The 17,500-nt window shown below is 52.5% G+C and overlaps 1 pseudogene; it reads left to right on the top strand.

The window, feature by feature from the left end:
- The window catches only part of LOC133394739 (large subunit ribosomal RNA), a 10,609-nt pseudogene extending 4,146 nt beyond the window's left edge, over positions 1-6,463 (top strand).
- The last annotated feature ends 11,037 nt before the right edge of the window (positions 6,464-17,500 follow it).

Here is a 17,500-nt window from a genome sequence, read left to right as displayed (position 1 = left end):
GCCGCGCGGCCGGTACGCAGTGGGCACGGATCAACGTATCGCTGCCAGACTTTCAAAGCTTCCTGAATTTGGGAAAGCTGAAAGTTGGTTGGTCGATATGCCATATCCGCGAGGTTATGGAAGAGCAGAAATGCTATAAGTGTTGGAAGGTAGGCCATACGAGCTACCATTGTAGGGAACCAGACAGAAGTAATCTGTGCTGGAAATGCGGTTTGAGTGGACACAAGAAGCAAGCTTGTACCAACTCTGTCAAGTGTTTGGATTGCGGTACGAGGTCACAGAACCCTCACGCAACGGGCAGTTACATGTGTCCTAGAAGGCGAACGATTAGATCTTAATGGTTAGGTTGCTACAACATAACCAGAATCATTGTTATGCTGCATTTCAGTTAATGTGGCAAACGATTAGGGAAGAATCTGCGGATATAGTGTTGATTGCAGATCCGTATCTGGCAACAACCAACGTCAAAGTGTTACGCAATGACGATAACACAGCAGCGGTAGTGGTTAACGCGGACTTACCAGTTAAGGTAGTCAGTAAGGCTCTGAAGGGTTTAATGATAGTTGACATAGGTGATATGCGAGTGGTTAGCGTTTACGCGCCACCTAGATTTAGTATGGAAGAGTTTCAGAACATGTTGGATAACACGGTAATGGCCGTAACCGGTATCCACAAATTCGTTATCGGGGGGGACTTCAACGCTTGGTCAGTAAGTTGGAACAACCAACTTGGCGAGCGTGGAGAAACCCAGAAACGAAGAGGTGAGTTGGTCTTATCAACCTTTGCGCAGATTGACGCAATTTTATTGAACGACGGCAGCGCCCCAACTTATGTTGGACCAGGGCGTACGTCAGTAGTCGATCTTACTTTTGCGAGCAGAACAATTGCAAGATCATTTAAGTGGGAGGTGTTATCTAGCTATATGAACTCTGATCATCGTGCAATACGAATAGATCTTGAGACGCAAAGCGTGCGTAACTTGTCCCGACCCATAACGGGATGGAGCATCAAGTATTTTAGCAAAGATATATTTGAAGTTATGATGCAAGCCGCTTTTGAGACAGAGGTCACAACAAGCGAAGACTTAATGCGTATACTTGTCACGGCGTGTAATGCGACGATGACTAAGCGTAAGAGGTACACTCCTAACAAGAGTGCATTTTGGTGGACGTTAGAGATTGAGGCACTTCGCAAAGAGTGCAAACACCGCGACCGATTAGCGCAAAGAGCATTCAATACTGATCTCTATTCTTCTTTTAGGGACGAGTTCAAGGTGGCAAGGAATGCCCTCAAGCGATTGATCAAGCATACCCGACAGAGGAAGTGGAAAGAGTTCCTGGGAACAGCGAACAACGCATCATTTGGTATTGTATATCATACGTTCAAGAAAGTGGCCGAGGGTTCGATTGGACCCCGAACCATGACATTGGACGAGTTTAGGGAAGTGGTGAGCGAGCTTTTTCCTACTCACCCAAACACGGTGTGGCCTGAATATCGTATCGATCAGCCACGAGAGTTTGAAAGAATTACTAATGATGAGATTCTTGCGGTTGCCAGGAGACTACCTAACAAGAAGGCGCCGGGACCAGATGGTATCCCGAATGAGGCGCTGAAAGTTGGTATGTTGACTGCAACCGCTGCATTTTGCAGGGTCTACCAAGGCTGTTTAGAGAACGCGAAGTTCCCCGATGAGTGGAAAAGGCAGAGGTTGGTGTTAATACCGAAGCCGAACAAACCACCAGGGGAACCGGGTTCAGTTCGCCCCATTTGTCTACTAGACGGGGCAGGTAAAGGTTTAGAACGCATCATAGTGCAACGGCTAAATGCACACATTGAGGAGGTCAACGGACTGTCTGACGACCAATTTGGTTTCAGAAGTCGTCGATCAACAGTTGATGCGATTCAACGGGTAGTGGACATTGTTTCGGTAGCTAGAAGTAGAAACAGATACAGTGGACGGTATTGTGCAGTTGTTACATTAGATGTTACTAATGCTTTTAACAGTGCTTCATGGTTGGCGATTGCAAATGCTTTACAGAGAATTAACACTCCTAAATATCTTTATGATATCATTGGTGATTATTTTAGGAATCGTGTGCTGATGTATGATACCACAGATGGACCGGCAGAGATTGCAGTCACATCGGGTGTACCTCAAGGCTCGGTACTTGGCCCAACGTTATGGAACCTCATGTACGACGGAGTCCTACGAGTTGCAATGGTGGAAGGTGCAAGGATTATCGGCTATGCAGACGATATAGTGTTGTTGGTGGAAGGTAATTGTGTTGATGATATTGAAATTCTCGTTTCCAGCCAGATTCGCATCATCGACAGATGGATGACCGACAACGGATTAAAGATAGCCCCGACCAAGACCGAGTTCATTATGGTCAGTTCCCATCAGAGGATACAACATGGGGCTATCAGGGTAGGTGATCACGTAGTACATTCGTCGCGCAGCTTAAAGTATTTGGGGATGGTCTTAGATGACCGCCTCGATTACACTTCACACATTAGGTATGCGGTGGAGAGAGCGACGAAGCTATGGACCACCTTGGTAAGGATGATGCCTAATAAGGCAGGTCCGAGTAGTAATGCTAGGCGAGCAATTGCTCTTACTGTTGTGGCGAAGGTCCGGTATGCCTCGCCCATTTGGTGTCATACCCTTAGATTTGCTAACCGTAGACAATGGCTACGTCGGTTTTACCGGCCAGTAGTCCAGCGAGTTATCTCTTCTTTCAGGACAACTTCTCATGATGCAGTCTGCGTGCTTGCGGGAATGATCCCGCTTCATCTCCTCCTGGACGAGGACTCCAGGACTTTTCATCGGAGACGAGCAGAGAACATCGCCGGATCGGTTGCACGTAACATGGAACGTGTCACAACTATGGAACGATGGCAACGAGAATGGGATGAGAGTGTTCACGGTCGGTGGACATACCGTCTCATACCCGACGTCAACAGATGGATAAGTAGAAGATTTGGTGGTGTAGATTTCTTTCTTTCTCAGTTTCTTTCCAGCCATGGCTTCTACGCCTACCAGCTTCATCGGATGCAGTTAACGGGTTCGCCGCTATGCGATGCGTGCGAGGAACCTGAGGACGCCGAACACACGATATTCCATTGTGTACGTCATCGTGAACTGATCATCAGACTTCAGCATCAAGTCGACGAAGAGTTAACGCCGGAGAACATCATCGAAGTTATGTCTGCTAACAGATATAACTGGAGCATGGTTCATCAAGCAGTACGGACGATTATGATTCGACAACAGCATCGAAGACACGTCATCGAACGAGGCGAACGACGTGCTTTGCTCGCCAACATCCAGTTGGCCTTGCAGAGCAGCGACAGTGACGACGAGTAACGACAAGGATTCATCGTAGTTCATCGTAGCTTCATCGCCGAGGGCTAGACAGTGGCTAATCACCACTGTTGGAAGCCATTCGTTGCCTGGGATGATGGACATCCACCGCCCGAGTGACGTCGATACCCTAACGGGTGATCCACTCGGGGCCGGTTGAAGGCACGGAGGGGTTTTAGTGAGTAAGAATCTCACACTACCGGGGTTGATCACCCAGGTGTCTTATGCAAGATTTCCCCTTCGATAACAAAAAAAAAAAAAAAAAAAAAGGTAGCCAAATGCCTCGGCCAAGCTCTGCAGCGTAAAAACACTCCGCCTTATTTGCAGGCGTTGCTGCGGAACTATTTCATTGGCCGAACGCTCCACTACGATACGGATGAAGGAATAGTGTCGAGGACTGTATCTGCTGGCGTTCCTCAGGGTTCGGTTCTAGGACCAACACTTTGGAACGTCATGTACGACGACCTACTCCGCTTGCCGCTCGAAGGACTACGAGCGGACATCATCGGGTTCGCTGACGACGTGGCCTTCACATTTTTGGGAAGGACCACGGAACAGGTCAGCGCATTAGCAACGGCTAACCTGGAGAGGATCGAGCGGTGGCTGCAAGGAGTCGGTTTGGAACTTGCCCACCAAAAGACCGGGTTCATGATCTTTTGTACCCATCATGTCCCGCAGCTCGCAGAGCTTCAAGCGGGCGGTCACTCGATCCAATCCACGGAAACGCTGAAGTACCTGGGAGTGGACCTCTGCCGCAAACAGCACCACAGCCGGCATCTGGAGAGGGTGGTCAATAAGGCTTCACGGATTACGAATGCCTTGACCTGCCTGATGCCGAATAAGCGTGGTCCTAAGAGCCGCAGTAGGAGACAGCTCGTAAACGTCGGCAACAGTATCATCCGATACGGAGTTGCCACCTGGGGGCGATGGGTGCTCGACAAGGAGACCCATCGCAAATCGGTCCAAAGGGCGCATCGACCGGGGGCTCTCCGAGTCGCCAGCGCCTTCCAGACCGTTTCTTATGATGCCGCTTGCGTTGTTGCCAACACCACCCCGTTAGTCCTCCTCATGCAGGAGGATATCCGCTGCCACGACGAAAAGGTAGCGAGTGGTGGAGTTCAATCGGACATACGAAAGCGGCAACGGGAGGAGACGATGAGGCGCTGGCAGGACCAGTGGACAACGGGTGCAGGGCAACCAGGAGCACCAGGACTGAAGACGAGGAGGCTGATTCCAGACATTAATCTCTGGGTCAGCCGCAAGCATGGGGAAGTTGACTTTTTCCTCACCCAGCTCCTCACGGGGCACGGGTTCTTGCGCTCCTATTTCGTCGAGAAAGGCATCCTGGAGGGCTCGCCCAACTGCCCTGAATGTGGTGACGCCGTGGAAGACGTTGAACACGTGCTGTTCCACTGTCCACGGTTCGATCGGATCCGGAATGAGATGCAGCAGCGGTGCCATTCCCGAGTAACAATGGATAACATCGTCTCGGAAATGTGCACCCGCAGCGAAACGTGGGAGGCCGTCCGCGCCGCCGCCAGGACAATCTTCTCCACTCTCCAAGCGAGATGGGATGTTGAGCGTCCACCAACGGCAAGGCGACGCAGGCGGGCCAGACGGCGGGCGAGGGACGCAAATGGTGGTCCCTCAGGCCATGCGGCACGGCAACAACCCGCACCGCAAGGGCCACCGTAAGCCGGAAAGTTATTAATCGTTTATTTATTTTCGTTTCTTTCCAGCTTTCTTTTTCTCTTCTCTCATCTATTTTCAGCTTTCTTCTATCTCTTTCTCCTTCTTCTTGTTTCCTCTATCCAAATCTCGTTTCAGGAGAACTGCCTTACGTGCTTGGAGTGGTGACCAACGATGCCGACCCCCCATTGCCCACCCGAAGCGTGGGCGATAGGACCAAAGGGACCGCGTCGCACCACGGAAAGCACCGTAATAAGCAGAATCAGCAGACCAGATCGCCGCAGAAGATGCGTCGTGACCCAGGGTGCAACCGCACACACGACTCCGCAAGAAGTAATACGCACCACAAGCGTACCGGCCGAGTTGGGTGAGTCGGAGAGGGGGATGGAATATGCTCACTCTTCGTTAACAAAAAAAAAAAAAAAAAAAAAAAAGAAAAAAAAAAAAAAAAAAAAAAGGTAGCCAAATGCCTCGTCATCTAATTAGTGACGCGCATGAATGGATTAACGAGATTCCCTCTGTCCCTATCTACTATCTAGCGAAACCACAGCCAAGGGAACGGGCTTGGATGCACTAGCGGGGAAAGAAGACCCTGTTGAGCTTGACTCTAGTCTGGCATTGTAAGGCGATATAGGAGGTGCAGCATAGGTGGGAGGGCTTCCTCGTGGAGCTCGCCTCTGAGATACCACCACTCTTACTGTTGCCTTACTTACATGATTGGGTGGAACAAGCGCGGGCCCCAGGTCCGGATCGTGCGCGCACCTCCTCCGGGGGGCTGTGGCGGCGGTTCGCCTGCGCGCGCCCAATGCGCCGTGTTTCTCGCTCAGCGTCCAGTGTGTCGCTGGGTGGTGCCGCCGGGGAGACTGCATCGTAGCATCGTCGTGTGTAGCGTGTTACCCGCTTGTCCGACCGTGAGCCGTGGCCCGCAAGGGTACAAGCTTGCGTACGTCGGTGCATTCGTGGTGCACTGCTTCTGCGCGGTCGATCGTTTATGATGTCACGTTTGCCCCCGGTTCCGCGCGCCGCCCGGCTCGAAGACTCCTGGACAGGTCCTTTCGGTCCACGTCATGGACAGTGCCAGGTGCGGAGTTTGACTGGGGCGGTACATCTCCAAAACGATAACGGAGGTGTCCAAAGGTCAGCTCAGTGTGGACAGAAACCACACGCTGAGCATAAGGACAAAAGCTGGCTTGATCCCAACGTTCAGTACACTTCGGGACAGCGAAAGCTTGGCCTTACGATCCTTTTGGTTATAACGAGTTTTTAGCAAGAGGTGTCAGAAAAGTTACCACAGGGATAACTGGCTTTTTTTTTTTTTTTTATAAACGGGTTTTTTATTTTGTTTCAAAATTAAACCCTCCCGCTCCCCTACATTTTACCCGCGAGGGCTTACCCTGCAGGGGGTTTCATGGCTTAATGGCCAACCTTTTGTCCGTGCGAAAAGCACCTTCCATGTTTTATTTCTATTTCTAAATTCAACCGAAAAATTCACTCATTCCCCTAAATAGGGCGCTTTTTCACGCTCGATGCGTCGCTGTTTTTACGTGCATACCACGCCTAGCGGGAGGCAACTTCTGCCTCGACCACGGCGGCTTCTTCCGCGGCGTTCAGGCCACCGTCCGTGGCCTCGTTTTCCTCGTCGATTGCGCGGTTGCGCATACCAGATGGTCCGGCTGCTAAATCCGCGCGTTCTCGGCCGTCATCGTCATTGTTTATCGCCTGGCCGGACATCCCGAGAAGACGACGGTTTCGTCTCCTCTCCCTGAACCGCGCTTGACGCTCACGAAGCGCTGCACGTCGCTGAGCGGTCCGTGGTGAAGCTGGTGGGGTTGGGGGAAGTCCAGCTCGACGTTCTTCCCGCCGGCGTGCTGTTGCTGCTCGCCGGTTGGCGTTGCGTCGCTCGTTACGGGCCCGCCGCACTTCCGCGCGTTGGGCCTCCAGCTCTGCTGCGTCTTCGTCCTGACGCTCGATGACGTTAACAGCCAATGCTGCCCGCTCCTCGTCCCACGCTCGCTGCAGTTGGGCCGTTATTCGCTTCGCGGCTTCGCAAATACGACTCCAGCTATCGGCGTCGCGCAACAAGTGCCGCTGGAGGGTGTCCGGACAGACAGGGTCCGGACCTCCCTCGCCGAGTAGCTCCTGTCGAACTGCCGCAAAGCGTGGGCACTCGAAGAAGGCGTGCTCCGCCGTCTCTGGGACGCCGACGCACAACTGGCAGTCTGGGGACGACGTGAATCCATTGTGGCACAAGTAGTCACGGAAAAATCCGTGTCCGGACAAAACCTGTGCCAGATGGAAAGTCATATCTCCATGTTTCCTAGACTGCCAGTCGCCGACCGATGGAATTACACGGTGCGTCCACCGCGTGTGCCGGCTAGCATCCTGTTGCAGTGCGTCGGCATCCCATTCCTCCTGCCAGCAGTCGATGGTGTTCTGCCGCTCCGTCGCCCGGATGTCCTCCCTCGTTGCAGCACGGTCTGGAGCAAGGAGTTGTTGGTGAACCCGAGCATCCTCGTTGATGAGGTGGCATATCGGTACGAGTCCAGCGAGTAGGGTGGCCGTCTCATACCTGACGGTACGGAATGCCCGTGCCACCCTGATGGCTGCTTTTCGCTGAACTCGTTGCAGCATCCGTCGGCACTCTCGCACCTGAGTTGCCTCAGCCCAGACGGGAGCAGCATACCGCAACACCGATTCTGCCACATACGCCAGCAGCCTTGACTTGGCCGTCCTGGGGCCGCTGTGGTTTTGCATGAGGCGCGTTACAGCTGCCACCACGCGCGACGCCTTTTCGGAGACTTTCGTGACGTGATCTCGCCATTTCAGGTGATCTTGGAGCTGCACGCCCAAGTACCTGATGCTCCTAGAAGACTGGACTTCCACGTCACCGACGCGAAATGTCACCTGCGGCGGAGTCTTCTTGCTTGAGATCAGGACGGCTTCAGTCTTGGCTGGGGCCAGCTCCAGACCGTGCTGTTGCATCCAACGTTGGACCTGGTCAACGGCCTCCTCTGCTCTCGCGCGAACCTCGTCCGTGGTGGTAGCAGGTACCAACAGCGCCAGATCGTCCGCGTATCCGATGACTTCGACGTCGGGAGGTAGCGGCACATCCAGCACCCCGTCATACATGATGTTCCACAGAGTTGGGCCCAGGATGGACCCCTGTGGAACACCGGCGGTTACATGCCGTACGACGGGGCCTTCGCTCGTGTCAAAGTACAGCACACGATCCTCGAAGTAGCTTCGAAGCATCCGTTGGAGGCCGACGGGAACACCTTTTGCCTGAAGGGCGCTGGCAATGGATTGCCAGTTGGCCGTGTTGAAGGCGTTCTTCACGTCCAACGCCACCACAAGCAAGAAACGGTTATCCCGGCCGTTCGTTCGCCGGAACGACATGGCGGTACGGCCGGCCTCAACAACCCGCTGGATGGCGCTCACTGTCGACCGCCCTCGACGAAATCCGAACTGCCGGTCCGACAGTCGGGGTGAAGACGGCTCCTCGAGATGTTCATTGAGGCGATTCAGGATGAGGCGCTCAAGTACCTTCCCCAGTGCGTCGAGCATGCAGAGGGGTCGGTACGAGCTGCTCTCTCCCGGAGGCTTCCCCTGCTTCGGCAGCAACACCAGTCGTTGCCTCTTCCACTGCGCCGGAAACGAAGCGCGGTTGAGGCAATCCTGGTACAGGACCCGGAAGACCTCCGGGAACAACATGATGGCCGTCTTCACTGCCGCATTCGGGATGCCATCGAGCCCTGGTGCTTTGTGATTTGCCATCTGGCTCGCGATGAGCAGCAGCTCGTCGTCCGTTACCGGTGCAATTCCCGCCGTTGTTGTTGCTCCCTCGACGCTTCCAACGTTGCTCAGCTGCGACCAGTCGCAGGGCGGATGCTCAGGGAAGAGGTCGGATACAATGCGTTCGAGGACGACCCGGTCCGCTTCTGAAGGCGTCCGACTGCCCCGGAGCCGGGACATGACGACACGGTATCCTGCCCCGAACGCATTCTCTTCTGCAATTTCGATCAGCTCCTGGAACAAGTTCCGCTTGCTAGCTCGAATTGCTCTACTGAGCTCCGCCCTTGCTGTCCTGTGCTCAGCTGCTGCTATGCTGCGCTCCTCCAAGTCAGCCGTCTGCAGCAACCGGTCACGGGCAACCTCGCAATTGTTCCTCAGTCGAGCCAGGAGGGGAGACCACCAAAAGATGTTCCGATGCGGGTCTTGGTGCACTCGGGTAACCCGTTGCATCGTCTCGTCGCAGGCCTTGAGCATGGCTGCGATCATACCCTCCTGGCTCGTTGCGCGTTGGACAAAGTCCGCAGCGAACAGCGCCTCGAGGAATGAGGAAGGAGAAAACTGCGAGGTTTTCCATCGGCGGCCAGCGTGACGCACACGCCTCTGGCTTGAGGAATCACCCTGCTGCGACGATGGTTGCCGCTGTCGTTGCTGCTGCTGCTGTTGTGATAACTGCTGCTGTTGTAAGGACTGCTGTTGCTGCTGCTGCTGTTGCTGCTGAGACGACTGCTGCGCTGTCTGCTGATGGTTCTGCAGTTGTTCGGGGGATGGTGGTGTTCCTCCCACGGTGTAGAGAACATAGCGGTGGTCAGACGCGGTGTAGCTTGTGCTAACAACCCAGGTGTCAGGGCGAGCGATCGACGGGCTCGCGAATGCCACATCCACTATACTCGGGAGAGCCACCCCGTTGCCAACAAACGTGTATTCCCGACCTTGATTAATCACGATTAGGCCAAGCTGCTCCACCATTCCGTGCAGCTCTTCCCCGCGGTCGCAAGTCCTCGGGCTGCCCCACTCCTCATGTCTGGCGTTAAAATCGCCGGCGACGACGACTTGAGGGTGGGAGAAGCCTTCGAGTTCTATTGCTTCCAAGAAGCGCTCGAACTCTGCGAGGTTAAGGCTTGGTGGAGCATAGCAGCTGATGAAAACCACTCCGCCGATCTGCGCTGCAACCAACCCCTGAGCTTCACTGCACCACACCCGCTGTATTGGTAGCTCACCGACAGCTACCACCGCTACCGCCTTGCAGCTGCTGAATGCCCACCGGCCGTTGTTTTCAGGTGGGCGCAGAACATCAGAGAGAATGAGCACGTCTGCTTTCTCCTCTCTGGCAGCTTGCAGCACCAGGTTCTGGGCATCACGGCCATGGCCCAGGTTCGCCTGCAGAACTTTCAGGGCCGGGAACATCGTTGGGCCGAACGAGCACATTCGCTGTGGCCTATGTGGTGAGCGCCACCGCACAGTGCGCACTTTGCCTCATTCTGGCAGGATCGTGCTTTGTGTCCGGTAAGCCCACAGCGGATGCACAGATTCTGCCGATCTGCGGTGGAACGGCAGTTCGAGGCGATGTGGCCCATCTCCAGACAGCGGAAACAGCGCTGTCGCTCTGGAGGCGTTGGTGGGGCTGCTCGAACCTTGCTCACACAGTCGCACAGGAACAGTTTATGTCCTTCCAACTGCCGAGCCGACTTCACAGGTAGCCGGATGCGTGCTCGCTTCGAACCATCCGGTAGTTCCCAAATGCTGGCAGAAACAACTCCAGCACTTGCGCCAATCTTAGCATCGAGGGCAGCAATGATATCTTCCTCCGTAGCAAGGGGATCGATATCGACTACCAGCAGCTCACCCATTTCTGTGACAAGCCGACTGACGCCTGCGTCGCCGATGATTTTGCGGACGCCTTCCAGCATAAGCGGAGCGTTTGCCGTCTTGCTCAGCTCCATACGTAGCAGCCTAGCATGAGTTCGGCGGCCCTGCTTAATATGCCCTTTCATTTCGCTGTGAGCCGCGTCCAGACGAATGGCTTTGCGCACCTTGTCGTAAATGCCATCCCAGGTTTCGCCTTCGCTGGGAGACACCTCGATGATGTCAGGCCTCGGCTTTCGCTTACGCTGTAGCTGCTGCTGCTGCTGCATACGCTCCTGCTGTTGCTGCTGCGAGCCAGCGACCGCCTGTCGCTGTGGCTGACGTTGCTGCTGCTGCTGTTGATGCTGCGCGATACCGACTGCCTGTCGCTGTAGCTGACGCTGCTGCTGCTGCTGTTGCGGCTGCTGCTGGGAGCGTGGCTTACCCGTAGCTTTGCCGCGATATCTACGCCGTACGACCTCGCTGTAGGTCAGTTCCGGCACAGCGTCTTCGCGGACGGCTGTCGATGCCTCGCTGTGCGGCGGCATGACTACGCGCGACGTCGACGCGCGGGGCTGCTCCTGCTCGTGCTGATTCCGCTGTTGTTGTTGTTGCTGCTGCTGCTGTTGCGCAGAGGATCGGCGCGGCAACGGAGTTGGTGGTTGACGCGGACTAGATGACGGTTGTCCGCCGCCAACCTTTGCCGCCAACAGAGAGTTGAGCACATCTCGGTCGCGTTGATGTGCGGCGGCTAACTTCTCCATCTGCGCCTCGAGCTTCTCCTCACGGCGCTTTGCCTCCTCCTTTTCCTCCTGCAGCAGTTGGCACATGCCGGTTATCTGCTCCAGGAGTTTTGCGTTTTGCTCCTTCATAGCGATATTCTGCTCCTCGAGGCGTTGGATGGTTGCTCTGAGCAACTCGAGCTCCGGAGCCGGTGTCGCGGATGCAGCTTTTGGCTGTGCAGTGGGCTTGTTGATGCCTGTGGCGCTTACCCGAGGCAGCGCAACACGAGGCTCGGTCGCAAACAGCTTGGAACTGGGAGCCAAGCTGGTGCGGCAGTCCACCGACATCGCCCTAGCACCCGAGCGGGTCGATCTCCCGGGTGCTTCCATCGCGATAACCGACGTTCGCGATGGGTGGGGTAAAATGACCCTGGGGGTCGAGATGACCCCGGGGGTCGAATGACCCAGGGGGTCGAAATGACCCCTGGGATTCTGCGCCGCCTAGCTGGTGATCTGCTGCACGATGATGTCGGTTTCCGCTTCAACTCCGGTGTTCAGGGCGAAAAAGGTCCAATTTGTGCCCCCCTGGTGGGCGGGGGGGAGGGGGAAGGGGGTGGGGAAAAATTCAGGAGGGTGCGTCACACACGTGGGGAATTATTCCGCACCACTCCCAAATTTTCGCGGCACGTTCACTCGTCCAAACGGCTCGACCCGGAATTCCACCCTTTTTGGACCACTTTTCCGACTTTTTGACACTTATAAAATTTTTCACTGGGAGGGGGGGGGGTGGGAGCGGGGAAAATAATTTTCCCGGACTGCTGGGGTCACGCTCTACCACCCTACCAAAAATGAGAATTTTCGGGCGACCTCGACCTTATCCGACTCTTATCGGGCGCCCTACTCTATTCTGACCTCTGGGGGGGAGGGGGGAGGGGGGGGGAGGGGGGAAAATAATTTTCCCGTAGTCGGCGTTACTTGCTCTACCACCCCTGCAAATTTGACAATTTTTCGGCACCTTTGGTTCCGCCGCCAACCGTCACCGGACCGAAAATTCAAATTTTGCCCCTTGGGAATTGCGCCCCGGCCAAATTTGTCCTATGGGTATTACTGAACTGTCACTTCCAAATGTCAAGTTTTTTTGGTCGATTCTTATTGTTTGCACAAAGATAAGCACAATGGTGAAAACCGCACTCGAATCCGACCAAAACTCACCGAGTTATTCACGATTTACTGTTTTTTTCGTTTTTACTGAGGACACGTGCCCCAGCAGTAGCACCCCCGACACTTTTGAATTCCGCGTTTTTTAACCGATTTTCGCACTTTTTTCGCTCGATTCACTATGAGTGTCACTACGCGCACCTTTCAAAACACACCCGGACAAAATCCGTGCAGTTTTCACTGAGTTTTTTTCATAACTAAATTCCCCATACAAAATGTATGGGGAAAAAACACATACACTTTTTTCAGCTTTCTACTGCACGAATCGTTGCAGAATCACTTCCAAACGCTTTAGAACCGTCAATTTACTTAAATTCAAGTGTTTGCGGCACCAATATCACGAAATTTTGCTCCCAAATTCCACACCCGGAAATCAGGTGCTACCGGGGGGGGGCCCACGTACACACAAAAACACGATTTTTCACTTTTACAAGAAAATCACCGATTTTCAGGTAAATAACACCGTCTAAAGGTAAAACGGGTGCTCTGAACTCGTTTTTAGCACTTTCCGAGCGATCCGAGGCCGTTTTACACACTTTTTTCTGAAACTCTGTCGGAGCGTGTTTACATCCGTCTTCACTCGACGGCTACTCGATGAACACTACAGGGATAACTGGCTTGTGGCCGCCAAGCGTTCATAGCGACGTGGCTTTTTGATCCTTCGATGTCGGCTCTTCCTATCATTGTGAAGCAAAATTCACCAAGCGTAGGATTGTTCACCCTTTCAAGGGAACGTGAGCTGGGTTTAGACCGTCGTGAGACAGGTTAGTTTTACCCTACTGGTGTGTGCTTATAGTCGCTATCTTAACGGAATTCCTGTGCAGTACGAGAGGAACCACAGGTACGGACCACTGGCTCAATACTAGTCCGACCGGACTTTGGTATGACGCTACGTCCGCTGGATTATGCCTGAACGCCTCTAAGGTCGTAGCCAATCCGAGCTGATAGCGCTTCTCAAACCCATTAGGTGTTCGGAAGCTAGCGGGCCTAACAACCCTCTGAGATCCGTTGGAGTCTGCGTCTGCAGCCCGGCGTCTCATCCCGCTATACCTAGGCCGCAACGAGTGGAGTTCGCTGCACGTGTTAGTACCGTAACTGGGAACGCCGTTGGCTTGAGCTCTGCCCAACGTGGATATACCTAGTTTCGACACCTATCAACCGCCCGCAAACGACGGGACTTCAGGCTGGGAGCTGCGAGTTGTAGAGATGCGTTCGCATCGATCCTCTCAGGCGACCCATGCTTGGTGGTTTGTCCGTGTGCCCCTTCCTCGATGTGCGCAAGCTCGTCTTGGTCTGGGGACCACGTCGACACAGGGGATACTTTTGTGAGAGCAAGAGTGTACTTAGTTGAGTGTAGCAAGGGATCGCGTGCCCCTTCCTCGATGGCGCAACGAACCATCTTGGTCTGGGGACCGTGGTGCCGTGCTCTGGTGAAGCTTGGTGCGTGCTCTTTCCTTGTCAGACGAGTGACTTGACTTGGTCTGGAGACCGTTCCTTTACACTAGTGGACAAGAGCTGGCTACTTCCGTGTCAGACGAGTGACTTGACACGGTATGGAGCGGAACACGTAACACTAGTGAGCTTGTCGGCGTGCCTCGTTCTCGACTTGATTGTCTTGATGTGAGAAACGTGCCGACCAAACCAGTAAGCTTACACACCTGCTCGTTACAAGTTGTATAAGTTAATCCGTTTGGGCCGGTTGCCTTGCACATGATGGTGTTGTTGACCATGTTCGGTTAACACGTCGTGTGTCGAGGTGGCCGGCCTTGGTAGTAGGATGTCTTGTGCATGTGACGTGTTGACCTGGTTTGGTCGATGTGTCGTCGTGTACGAGATGACCTACTTACCCGTCAGTTGTCCAAGTTGTATCATGTGTTGACTTAGTTGACGTGTCATGTGCATGGATGATTGGCGTACGGGTCATGTATGGTGCACTTGCTTCAGTTGAAGGGATGTACTAGTACAGTTATATTAATTGTTTATTTCACGATCTGGTCTTTTGGCTGGATCGCGAAAAAAACGCTAAGTCCCAAATCTTGAACTCGAGAGGAGAGCGCTGATGACAACCTTTTGGACTGGAGCTCCCTAGAATTCGGCTTTTTCCTTCTCTAAAGGGATGCACTGTTGTATGAATTGTTTATTCACGATCTGGTCGTTGGATTGGATCGTGAAAAAAAAACGCTAAGTCCCAGATCCTGAACTCGACAGGAAAGCGCTGATGGCAAACATTTTGACTGGAAGTCCCTAGAAAACGGCTTTTTCCTTATTGGCATTATGTGGCACGTTTATTGTGGCTAGAACATTAATTATCCCCCAAATGGCACCAACGCTTGGCGAAAGTCTCGAAATACTCCTATCCCGACGCACCAGCAACCGCAACACGATGCAAAATAAATTGCACGAGCTGCTGATACTTGTACCATGCACGGTACACGGTACCAAATTATACCCCTGAAAGTGTGCAATTTGGTGCTATAGTAGGAAATTTGGTTGGGCAAGCCTAGCTACGCGTGTCGCTACGCGTGTTGCATGGTGGTCGATCAGAGGTATGCAAAAGCACCTATCTAGGGGAATTACTTTACGTTCTAGTAGCAAGTTCGATTTTTCGGTCCAGCACGGCAGTAATCCTGCATGCATACACTCCATGTACCAAAAATGTATCAACCTAGGCGTTGCTCAGTAGCTTTTGGCGGCACATGTAAAAAGTATTCGAGTTCAGATTCTTGGAACTTTGCGTATTGTTCAAAACTAATAACGAAAACTAAATTATAAATGGGTAAAAGGCTAGGCGTTTCTCAGTAGCTTTTTTGCGCCACGTGGCAAAAGTATTCGAGTTCAGATTTCTGGGACTTAGCGTATTTTTCAAAATTGATTATGCAAATTGAAGTACAAATGGGGCATTAGCTAGGCGTTGCCCAGTAGCTTTTGGCGCCACATGGAGGAAGTAGTCGAGTTCAAATTTCTGGGACGTAGCGTAGTTTTCAATCATAATAAACCGAATCAAACATAAAAATCATGAAACTTACACCACGTCCCTAGGTTATGCACAAAACGTAACGATAAAGTGCCGGCCAGGTTAGAGGTGCACCAAAATTGTGTACCGATTAGGAAAAGTACTCTATGTTCCTATGACTTGGGTGAAAAGTGTTGATTAACTGCTGGTTAGGATAGACAGTTGCTTATCGTACACATCGCAAACGAACACCCCTTAGTGAGCAGTAGCAGAAGTCGATGGAACAAAGCGAATGCATTACAAACTGATCAAGTAAAATAAGGAACGCTACGTACTAGGACTTCTTTCCAAGAATGGTGTCCGCGACGGGAGGGCAAGCGTCCTTCCCAGGTTTCCCTAGTAAACCTTGTATGGTAAACATACCCAAGCGTGTCCGTAAGCACGCAACGATAGTCACGAACGAGCACATACCTAGGGAAAGTACTCTACGTACTAGGACTTCTGTCCAAGAATGGTGTCCGCGACGGTCGGGCACTGTGACGCAATTACCAAATCCTAGAATCGTACAAGCAGTGTGTACAAACATAAACATTAACGCGTTCGCTCGGGCTGCGCCGTCCGTGTTGAACACAAATGTGGGTGATTATATGAGTGGATAGACAAAAACATGCGTGGCGAAGACAGTTTTCTGCACGATGTGCACATAGCTCATTTCGTCGTCCCGGGCTAATGGAACAACACAAAAATATCGAGTATCTTTCTAGGTTTCTGTTATAAAAGGACAGGCCAAAAGGTGACCGGTTGAGATAAGCATTTTAAGCATACAAGCACTTAATTGCAACTTTTGATACAAAAACTAAGAACGTACACGTAGATTGTATCAACATGGACATCCATGATCGCGTACGCCCGGGCTGCGCCCTCCGTGTTGTACTTTCCCTGATTGGTACACAATTTTGGTGCAAGTGTACCAACATGGACATCTATGAACGCGTACGCTCGAGCTGCACCCTCCGTCTTGTACTTTCCCTGATCGGTACACAGTTTTGGTGCACGGCTATCCCGACCGGCAACTTGTACCAACATCGACATCCATGAACGCGTACGTAGCGTACTTTCCCTGATCGGTACACAATGTTGGTGCACGGCATAGGAAATGGGCTTAAAATGGTCAAACTCAATCCATTTCCACTAAAGATAGTCAATAACAGCTGTGCCGATGAAGTAGGGCACGATGCAAGTCAATGTTATTTAATGAATTACATGTTCACCATACATTTTAGTACAAAATTGCTCGGTCAGACCTACAAAGTGCTATATCTCGAATACTAAACGTCGCAGATGGGTGTCGTAGAACAATTTTAAGTTCGTCAAACGATTCTACATCCGATTCTGGATAGTGGTTTTTCGACCACTTTTCAACATTTTGTGACACCCCGAACCTAGGGGCAGCTCCCTAGCTTTTTTCAAAAATGTGCACCGAACGGGCCAGAGAGCTCGAGTAGTCGAAAATTTTTTTTTTGCTAAAACCCCTCAAAACGTGTCAGGAACGCACCCTAGATGATGAAAAGTGCAACCAGAATGTCAATCGACAACATGCCCGGGGGTACAAATTTGCTATACGCGTCCCTAGGTAGGGTACTTTTTCATACAAACATCAACGTGTACGGTGCACAAAGTGCGCGGAACAAAAATTGCTCGGTCAGACCTGGTACGGGCCATAACTCGAATACTAAACGTCGCAGATGGGTGTCGTAGAACAATTTTAAGTTCGTCAAACGATTCTACATCCGATTCTGGATAGTGGTTTTTCGACCACTTTTCAACATTTTGTGACACCCCGAACCTAGGGGCAGCTCCCTAGCTTTTTTCAAAAATGTGCACCGAACGGGCCAGAGAGCTCGAGTAGTCGAAAATTTT

The sequence above is a fragment of the Anopheles gambiae genome, assembly GCF_943734735.2.
Source record: "Anopheles gambiae chromosome X unlocalized genomic scaffold, idAnoGambNW_F1_1 X_unloc_4, whole genome shotgun sequence".
In the NCBI taxonomy this organism is placed as follows: domain Eukaryota; kingdom Metazoa; phylum Arthropoda; class Insecta; order Diptera; family Culicidae; genus Anopheles; species Anopheles gambiae.
The sequence above is the reverse complement of the archived record's forward strand: the minus strand, read 5'-3'. Positions and strand labels throughout refer to the sequence as shown.